We start from the raw sequence: 11259 nt of genomic DNA on the forward strand, positions 1-11259 counted from the left end.
AATGGAAACTCAGAAGCAGAAGGAATTACTCCTAGAGCTAGAGGAGAAACCAGAAAGAAACGTCAAAGGAGTGAGAACATTTTTAGCTGGGCAGTGAATTATGGTTATTATTGCAATAGGCAGAGCCATACAAGGAAATGCATAAGCAAAGACCCATTAGTAGCAAAGCAAAGCAGATTTAAAGAAATCCTGACAAAATTGTCTGAGTAGAATTTGCTCTTAAAATCTTCCAGTTCTTTTCTTTCTTTCTTTTTTTTTTTGCACAAGAATTTAACTTTATCATTCCCATTATTTTCTGAGAAAATACTGAGACACTCAACTAAACCCCTATATATTTAGTTATTATATAAATTTTAAGCTTTGCAAATCAAGTGATATTTGATTGACTTTAGATAATTATAGTTATATGCTTATTCTTTTGCTATATTTGTTGAGACTTTATTAGACATGGACTTCTACTGTTTATAAAGGAAACTACTGTGATGACAACACAGTATGTTTGCATTAGGAGTCCACCAAATTACAATCACATTATTTAAAATTGTAGATTATTATCACTGTGGGTGAAATTGAGGGACAGAGAGCAGAGATAAGGCATACATATCCCAGTCTACCAGTCCATAAGTTTATTGATCTTAGGATACCCCTCTTCATGAAGTCCCTGTTCTTCATTATCATAGTTCTTTGCCTATGTTTATATTGGGTTGCCTGTCATTTTCTTATGGTTTTATAAAACTTCTTTATATATTCTGTACATGAGTCCTATTTAAAGCATATGTATTACAAGTACTGTCAATTCTTATTATTTGTAATAATTATGTTCTGTAAAGTCACTGTGAGCACTGGATTAGTGAACACTGAACCACTGCTCCTGGGAGAAATATGGGCTTAGGTTCCCGCAGGCCTCTGGTAACAAAATTTTTGTCAACTGATTAGTACATCACCTTATTTTATGTGTTTTCTATTTAAAGACACATCATTTGATGGATAAAGAAGATATGGCATACATACACACACACACACACACACACACACGAATATTACTCGGCCACATAAAGGAATGAAATTTTGCCATTTGCAACAACATAGATGGGCCTGGAGGGTATTATGCTTAGTAAAATAAGTTAAACAGAGAAAGACAAATACCATACATTTTCATTTACATGTTGAATCTAAAAAATAAAACAACTGAATGTAACAAAACAGAAACAGACTCACAGATACAGAGAACAAACAAATGGTTACCAATGGGGACAGGGGTAAAAGTAAGGACAAGATAGGGAAAGGGGATTAAGAGGTACAAACTACCTCTTATACTACTAGGTATAAAATAAATAAGATACAAACACATAATGTACAACACAGGGAATGCAGCCAATATTTTATGATAATGTTAAAACGAGTATAATCTAAAAAATATGGAATCACTATGCTGCACACCTGAAACTAATATAACATGGTAACTCAACTATATTTCAATAAAAAAAAGACCCTCATTTGATATATAGTTTTTTCATTAACATTAAACTCACAGCTGTCAGTACTGTAACTCATGCCTGTGAAGCTTCTCTAACACACATTTTCTCTATAAGGTACAGAACAGCCTTCTCATGCTCAGGTACACTTAATAGCACTTCAACACTAGGCTTGGGCACCATGGGAAACAGTGAAATAACCCAAAAAAGCTCAAAAATGCAAAAAAACTGGTACTAAATATGCTGCAAAAAGGACACTCATTTCAGTATGAGAGCTGAAACAAGAAGGCCAGTGACAGTTTGTTTGACCTCAACTGGGAACATCCCCACGTCGGGTGACATAAGCTTTCTGCCATCCTGCACATGTCTGTAAATGAAAGCACAGGGTGTACTGATTTGGGGAATTACAAATAATTCCTAGCGTTAAGCAAATTCACGAATGTGAAATCTATGAACAACAAGTATAGACTGTACCATACTCATTCTGGAGTTTGCTGTTTTACTCTTATCTGTCTTTTGAACAGAAACTATTAATTTTTTTAAATATCTGTATTGGAGTATAATTGCTTTACAATGGAGTATTAGTTTCTGCTGTATAACAAAGTGAATCAGCTATACATATGCATATATCCCCATATCACCTCTCTTTTGTGTCTCCCTCCCACACTCCCTATCCCACCCCTCAAGGTGGACACAAAGCACTGAGCTGATCTCCGTGTGCTATGCGGCTACTTCCCACCAGCTATCTATTTTACATTTGGCAGTGTATATATGTCCATGCCAATCTCTCACTTCATCCCAGCTTACCCTTCCCCCTCCCCGAGTCCTCAAGTCCATTTCCTACATTTGGGTCTTTATTCCTGTCCTGCTTCTAGGTACTTCAGAACCATTTTTTAAAAAAAATTTCATATATATGTGTTAGCATACAGTATTTGTTTTTCTCTTTCTGACTAACTTCACTCTGTATGACACTCTAAGTCCATCCACCTCACTACAAATAACTCCATTTCATTTCTTTTTATGGCTGAGTAATATTCCATTGTATATATGTGCCACATCCTCTTTATCTATTCATCTGTCAATGGACACTTAGGTTGCTTTCATGCCCTGGTTACTGGAAATAGTGCTGCAATGAACATTATGATACATGAATCTTTTTGAATTATGGTTTTCTCAGGGTATATGCCCAGTAGTGGGATTGCTGGGTCATATGGTAGTTCTACATTTAGTTTTCCAAGGAACCTCCATACTGTTCTCCATAGTGGCTGCATCAATTTACATTCCCACCAACAGACCAAGAGGGTTCTCTTTTCTCCACACCCTCTACAGCATTTATTGTTCGTAGATTTTTTGATGATGGCCATTCTGACTGGTGTGAGGTGATACCTCATTGTAGTTTTGATTTGCATTTCTCTAATGATGAGTGATGTTGAACATGCTTTCATGTGTTTGTTGGCAATCTGTATATCTTCTTTGGAGAAATGTCTATTTAGGTCTTTGGCGATTTTTGGATTCAGTTGTTTGTTTTTTGGATACTGAGCTGCATGAGCTGCTTGTAAATTTTGAAGATTAATCCTTTGACAGTTGCTTCATTGCAAATATTTTCTCCCATTCTTAGGGTTCTCTTTTCGTCTTTTTCATGGCTTCCTTTGCTGTGCAAAAGCTTTTAAGCTTCATTAGGTCCCATTTATTTATTTTTGGTTTTATTTCCATTCCTCTAGGAGGTGGGTTAAAAAGGATCTTGCTGTGATTTATGTCATACAGTGTTCTGCCTATGTTTTCCTCTAAGTGTTTTATACTGTCTGACCTTACATTTAGGTCTTTAATCCATTTTGAGTTTATTTTTGTGTACGGTGTTAGGAAGTGTTATAATTTCATTCTTTTACATGTAGCTGTCCAGTTTTCCCAGCTCCACTTATTGAAGAGGCTGATTTTCTCCATTATATATTCTTACCTCCTTTATCAAAGATAAGGTGACCATATGTGTGTGGGTTTATCTCTGGGATTTCTATCCTGTTCCATTGATCTATCTTTCTGTTTTTGTGCCAGTACCATACTGTCTTGATTACTGTAACTTTTTAGTATAGTCTGAAGCCAGGGAGTCTGATTCCTCCAGCTCCATTTTATTTTCTCAAGATTGCATCAGCTACTCAGGGCCTTTTTTGTTTCCATACGAATAGTGCAATTTCTTGTTCTAGTTCTGTGAAAAATGCTATTGGTAGTTTGATAGGGATTGCATTGAATCTGTAGATTGCTTTGGGTAGCATAGTCATTTTCACAATATTGATTCTTCCAATCCAAGAACATGGTATCTCTCTCCATCTGTTTGCATCATCTTTAATTTAATCCATCAGTGTCTTACAGTTTTCTGCACACAGATCTTTTGCCTCCTTAGGTAGGTTTATTCCTAGGTATTTTTTTCTCTTTGTTGCAACGGTAAATGGGAGTGTTTCCTTAATGTCTCTTTCAGATTTTTCATCATTAGTGTATAGGAATGCAAGAGATTTCTGTGCATTAATTTTGTATCCTGCAACTTTACCAGATTCATTGATTAGCTCTAGTAGTTTTCAGGCAGCATCTTTAAGATTCTCTATGTATAGTATCATGTCATCTGCAAAGAGTGACAGTTTTACTTCTTCTTTTCCGATTTGGATTCCTTTTATTTCTTTTTCTTCTCCGATTTCTGTGGCTAAAACTTCCAAAACTATGTTGATTAATACCGGTGAGAGTGGGAAACCTTGTCTTGTTCCTGATCTTAGAGGAAATGGTTTCAGATTTTCACCACTGCGAATGATGTTGGCTGTGGGTTTGTCATATATGGCCTTTATTATGTGAGGTAGGTTCCCTCTATACTTTCTGGAGAGTTTTTAACATAAATGGTGTTGAATTTTGTCGAAAGAGTTTTCTGCATCCTTTGAGATGATCATATGGTTTTTATCCTTCAATTTGTTAATATGGTGTATCACATTGATTGATTTGCGTATACTGAAGAATCCTTGCATTCCTAAGATAAACCTCACTTGATCGTGGTCTATAATCCTTTTAATTTGCTGTTGGATTCTGTTTGCTACTATTTTGTTGAGGATTTTTGCATCTATGTTCATCAGTGATATTGGTCTGTAGTTTTCTTTTTTTGTGACATCTTTGTCTGGTTTTGGTAACAGGGTGATGGTGGTCTTGTAGAATGAGTTTGGGAGTGCTCTCCCCTCTGTTATATTTTGGAAGAGTTTGAGAAGGATAGGTGTTAGCTTTTCTGTAAACGTTTGTTAGAATTCCCCTGTGAAGCCATCTGGTCCCGGGCTTTTGTTTGTTGGAAGATTTTTAATCACAGTTTCAATTTCAGTGCTTATGATCAGTCTGTTTATATTTTCTATTTCTTCCTGATTCAGTCTCAGAAGGTTGTGCTTTTCTAAGAAATTGTCCATTTCTACCAGGTTGTACATTTTATTGGCATAGAGTTGCTTGTAGTAATCTCTCATGACCTTTTGTATTTCTGCAGTGTCAGCTGTTACTTCTCCTTCTTCATTTCTAATTTTATTGATTTGAGTCTTCTCTCTTTTTCTTGATGAGTCTGGCTAATGGTTTATCAATCTTGTTTATCTTCGCAAAGAACCAGCTTTTAGTTTTATTGATCTTGGCTATTGTTTTCTTCATTTATTTTTCATTTATTTTTGATCTGATCTTTATGATTTATTTCCTTTGCTAACTTTGGCTTTCTTTTTTCTTCTTTCTCTAGTTGCTTTAGGTGTAAGGTTAGGTTGTTTATCTGAGATGTTTGTTTCTTGAGGTAGGATTGTATTGCTATAAACTTCCCTCTTTGTACTGCTTTTGCTGCATCCCATAGGTTTGGGGTCATCATGTTTACACTGTCATTTGTTTTTGGTATTTTTTGATTTCATCTTTGATTTCTTCACTGATCTCTTGCTTATTTAGTAGCATATTGTCTAGCCTTCATGTGTTTGTGTATTTTTTACAGTTTTTTCCCTGTAATTGATATATAGTCTCATAGCGTTGTAGTTGGAAAAGATACTTGATAGGATTTCAATTTTCTTAAATTTAAAAAGGCTTGATTTGTGACCCAAGATACGATCTATCCTGAAGAATGTTCCATGAGCACTTGAGAAGAAAGTGTATTTGTTGTTTTTGGATGGAATGTCTTATAAATATCAATTACGTCCATCGTGTTTAATGTGTCATTTAAAGCTTGTGTTTCCTTAATTATTTTAAATTTGCATGATCTGTCCATTGGCAAAGTGGGGTGTTAAAGTCCCCTACTATTATTGTGCTACTGTCAATTTCCCCTTTTATGACTGTTAGCATTTGCCTTATGTATTGAGGTACTCCTATGTTGGGTGCATAAATATTTACAACTGTTACATATTCTTCTTGGATTGATCATTTGATCATTATGTAGTGTCCTTCTTTGTCTCTAGTAATAGTCTTTATTTTAAAGTCTATTTTGTCTGATATGAGAATTGCTACTCCAGCTTTCTTTTGATGTCCATTTGCATGGAATATCTATTTCCATCTCCTCACTTCCAGCCTGTACGTGTCCCTGGGTCTGAAGTGGGTCTCCTGTAGACATCATATATACGGGTCTTGTTTTTGTATCCATTCAGCCAGTCTACGTCTTTTGGTTGGAGCATTTGAACCATTTACATTTAAGGGAAGGATCGATATGGTTCCTTTAGCATTTTTTCAATTGTTTTGGGTTTGTTATCGATATGGTTCCTTTAGCATTTTTTCAATTGTTTTGGGTTTGTTATTGTTAGGTCTTTTCCTTCTCTTGTGTTTCCTGCCTAGAGAAGTTCCTTTAGCATTTGTTGTAAAGCTGACTTGGTGGTGCTGAATTCTCTTAAGTTTTTGCTTGTCTGTAAAGGTTTTAATTTCTCCATTGAATCTGAATGAGATCCTTGCTGTGTAGAGTCATCTTGCTTGTGGCTTTTTCCCTTTCATCACTTTAAATATGTCCTGCCACTCCCTCTGGCTTGCAGAGTTTCTGCTGAAAGATCAGCTGTTAATCTTATGGGGATTCCCTTATATGTTATGTGTTGCTTTCCCTTGCTGCTTTTAATATTTTTTCTTTGTATTTAATTTTTGAATGTTTGATTAATATGTGTCTTGGCATGTTTCTCCTTGGATTTATCCTGTACGGGACTCTCTGTGCTTCCTGGACGTGATTGAATATTTCCTTTCCCATATTAGAGAAGTTTTCAACTATAATCTCTTCAAATATTTTCTCAGTCCCTTTCTTTACCTTTTCTTCTTCTGGGACCCTTATAATTCAAATGTTGGTAAGTTTAATTTTGTCCCAGTGGTCTCTGAGACTGTCCTCAATTCTTTTCATTCTTTTTTCTTTATTCTGCTCTGTGGTAATTATTTCCACTATTTTAACTTCCAGGTCACTTATCTGTTCTAATGCCTCAATTATTCTGCTGTTGATTCCTTCTAGAGAATTTTTAATTTTATTTATTGTGCTGTTAATCATTGTTTGTTTGCTCTTTAGTTCTTCTAGGTTCTTGTTAAACGTTTCCTGTATTTTCTCCATTCTATTTCCAAGATTTTGGATCATCTTTACTATCATTACTCTGAATTCTTTTTCAGGTAGACTGCCTGTTTCCTCTTCATTGGTTTGGTCTGGTGGGTTTTTACCTTGCTCCTTCATCTGCTGTGTATTTCTCTGTCTTCTCATTTTGCTTAGTCTACTGTGTTTGGGGTCTCCTTTTCACTGGCTGCGGGTTCATAGTTCCTGTTCACTTTGGTGTCTGCCCCCAGTGGGTAAGGTTTCAGTGGGTTGTGTAGGCTTCTTGGTGGAGGGGACTGGTGCCAGTGTTCTGGTGGATGAAGCTGGATCTTGTTTTTCTGGCGGGCAGGTCCACATCTGGTGATGTGCCTTGGGGTATCTGTGAAGTTATTATGATTGTAGGCATCCTCTCTGCTAATGGGTTGGGGTTTTTTCCTTTCTTGCTAGTTGTTTGGCATGGGGTGTCCAGTACTGGACATTGCTGGTCGTTGAGTGGAGCTGGGTCTTAGCGTACAGAAAGAGATCTCTGGGAGAGCTCTCGCCAATTGATATTATGAGGGGCCGGGAGGTCTCTGGTGCACCAATGTCCTGAACTTGGCTCTCCTACCTCAGAGGCTCAGGCCTGACACGTGGTCGGAGCAACAAAACCCTGTCAGCCACACAGCTCAAAAGGGAGAAAAGAAAAAAGAAAAGGAAAGAAAAGAAAGGAAAGAAGGAAGGAACGAAGGAAGGAAGGAACGAAGGAAGGAAGGAAGGATGGAAGGAAGATGAAATAGTTATCAAAATAAATAATAAAAAGTTGTTAAAATAAATAAATAATTTAAAAAAAATTAAGAGAGCACCCAAACCAATAAATCCACCAATGATAAGTAGCACTAAAAAAAAAAAAGACAGAACGCTGGGACAAATTGTAAATGCAAACCTATACAGACAAAATCACACAAAGAAGCATATACATACACACTCACAAAAAGAGAAAAGGGAAAAAATATATATATATGAAAAAACGAAGAGAGCAACCAAATCAATAAACAAATCTACCAGTGATAATAAGCTCTAAATACTAAACTAAGATAAACATAAAACTGGGGACAAGTTAGACTCAGAAAGCAAACTCCAAGTCTACAGTTACTCCAAAAGTCCACTGCCTCAGTGTGGGGATGATGCGTTGTCTATTCAGGTATTCCACAGATGCAGGGTGCATCAAGTTGATAGTGGGGATTTAATCCACTGCTCCTGAGGCTGCTGGGAGAGATTTCCCTTTCTCTTCTTTGTTCGCACAGCTCCCGGGGTTCAGCTTTGGATTTGGCCCTGCCTCTGCGTGTAGGTCGCCGGAGGGCGTCTGTTCTTCACCCAGACGGGGGGGGATTAAAGGAGCGGTAGATCTGGGGGCTCCGGCTCACTCAGGCTGTGGGGAGGGAGGGGTATGGAATGCGGGGCGAGCCTGCGGTGGCAGAGGCTGGCGTGACATTGCACCAGCCTGAGGCGCACTCTGTGTTCTCCTGGGGAAGTTGCCCCTGGATCACGGGACCCTGGCAGTGGCAGGCTGCACAGGCTCCCGGGAGGGGAACTGTGGATAGTGACCTGTGCTTGCACACAGGATTCTTGGTGGCTGCAGCAGCAGCCTTAGAGTTTCATGCCCGTCTCTGGTGTCTGCGCTGATAGCCGCGGGTTGTGCCCAACTCTGGATCTCGTTGAAGCAGCACTCTGAATCTCCTCTCCTCATGCACCCCGAAACAATGGTCTCTTGACTCTTAGGCAGTTCCAGACTTTTTCCTGGACTCCCTGCTGGTTTGCTGTGGCACACTACTCCCCTTCAGGCTGTGTTCACGCAGCCAACCCCTGTCCTCTTCCTGGGATCTGACCTCTGAAGCCCAAGCCTCAGCTCCCAGCCCCCACCTGCCCTGGTGGGTGAGCAGACAAGCCTCTCAGGCTGGTGAGTGCTGGTCAGCACTCATCCTCTGTGCAGGAATCTCTCAGCTTTGCCCTCTGCATCCCTGTTGCTGTGCTCTCCTCCGTGGCTCCAAACCTTCCCCCACCACCCACCCCCTGTCTCCACCAATGAAGGGGCTTTCTAGTGTGTGGAAACTTTTCCTCCTTTAGAGCTCTCTCCCAGAGGTGCAGGTCCCATCCCTATTCTTTTGTCTCTGTTTTTCTTTTTTGCTTTTGCCCTACCCAGGTATGTGGGAAGTTTCTTGCCTTTGGGGGCGTCTGAGGTCTTCTGCTAGGGTTCAGTAGGTGTTCTCTAGGAGTTGTTCCACATGTAGATGTATTTTTGATATATTTGTGGGGAGGAAGGCGATCTCCACGTCTTCCTCCTCTGCCATCTTGAGAAACTATTAATTTTAATACAATCCGTTTTTATCAATCTTTTCCCCTCATGATTCATGTTTATGCATCCTGTTTAAGAAATCTTTGCCAACCTCAGGATCATGAAGAGAATCTCCCATATTTTCTTCTAGAATGGTAATATTTTCTCTTTCATATTTAGATGTATAATCTATCTGGAACTGATTTTTTGTTTACGATAGGAGGTAGGGCTCATAATATTTTTCCCAGATGGGAAATATCCAATTGACCCATACACTTATTGTAAAGATCATCCTTCCCCTACCACACTACAGTGACAATCTGCCATAAATTAATTGACTATATATATGCCTCAGCTTGTGAACTCTGTTCTGTTTCATGTGTCTAGGTATGTGTCCTTGCCCGAGTAGTACACTGTAATTTAAATACTGTAGTTAAAAATAAGTATTGGCAGCTGTTAGCATAACACTTTTCTATTTGTCTTTCTTCTTCAAGATTGTCTTAGAAATTCTTGGCTGTTTGCACTTCCACATAAATTTTAGAATATGCTTATCAATTTCCATATGAAAAAAGAAAGATGAAAGAAATATGGAGTTCCTGGGATTGCATTAAATCTATAGATAAATTTGGTAAGAATTTGAAATGTTTAGTCTGCCAATTCACAAAGATGGTACAGAAGGTACTTATTTAGATTTTCTTTAATTGTTTTCAGCAATGCTTTCCAATTTTAGTGGAGAATTCTTGCACATGTTTATTTAATGTTTTTGTAGTTGTTATAAATTGAATCTTTAAAAAATTGTTTTGTTTTGCCTCTATATAAAAATACAATTAATTTTTGTATACAGTCCTCATATCTGATAAACTTGCCAATTTCACTTATTAATCCTAACACATCATCTCTAGATTTTTGTATTTTTTATATATACAATTTTATGATGTGCAAGAAATGATATTATATTACCTTTTTTCCCCTGTTCTTATATTTTTAATTTCTCTTTCTTGTCTTATTACACTTGCTAGGGCCCAGACTATAATGATGGATGAAACTGGTTATAAAAGCTGTCTTTGTCTCATTCCCAACCATAATTAATATTTCACAATTAATCATATTTTTGCTATAGGAATTTTCTAGGTTCTACCCATCAGATTAAGGAACTCTGCTTCTATTACTGGTTTGCTAAGAGGAGTTTGGTCTAAATAAATGCTGAATTTCGTCAAAGGCTTTTTCTTTATTTATTGTTCTTCATTTATTGAAACAATCATATAATTTTTCTCGTGTCAAGGTAGTGAATTACATCAATTATTTTCAAATATTAAACACCTAACTGTGAATTTCTGAAGCTCAACTTTGTCAAGGTGTATTATCTCCATTACATGTTGTTGGAATCTATTTTCTAATATTTTATTTAGGATTTTTACATTCACACTTATGAGAGATAATGGCTTGTGATTCCTTTCTTATACTGTCATTTTAAGGTTTTGATATTGAAATTATTATTTTAGATTGGATTCCCCAGGAAAAGGGTTCTGAAACAGAGATTTGCATGCAGACAAACAACTCCTGTGGGAGAGTGAGGAAACAGGAGTGGGGAAAAGGAAGATTTTACTGTGTTACAGAGTACACTATGACAGAGGCCTCAGGCAGCCTGGAGGGGTTCATGGGCCAGGATGGCCCGTCAGCATTATTCTTCCTTAAGGTCTGGGGCCTGGGCACCTATACCCCTCAATAACCCAGTCTTTGCATGAAGTTGCCTGGAGGGGTGAGCCCTTGGGGAATGTAGCTCTCTTTGGCCGCTAGGAATTCCTATAGAGGGACTCAACTAAGAACTATTAGCTGCCGACACTCAAATCAACAAGGCAATCAGCGACAGTCAGGAATTCAGTGTGCCAGAGAATCCAGTAGGGCTCTACTGGCCTCATAAAATGAAATCAAGATGGTACTTTCTCTTT

This window comes from Globicephala melas, chromosome 2 (genome assembly GCF_963455315.2).
Source record: "Globicephala melas chromosome 2, mGloMel1.2, whole genome shotgun sequence".
In the NCBI taxonomy this organism is placed as follows: domain Eukaryota; kingdom Metazoa; phylum Chordata; class Mammalia; order Artiodactyla; family Delphinidae; genus Globicephala; species Globicephala melas.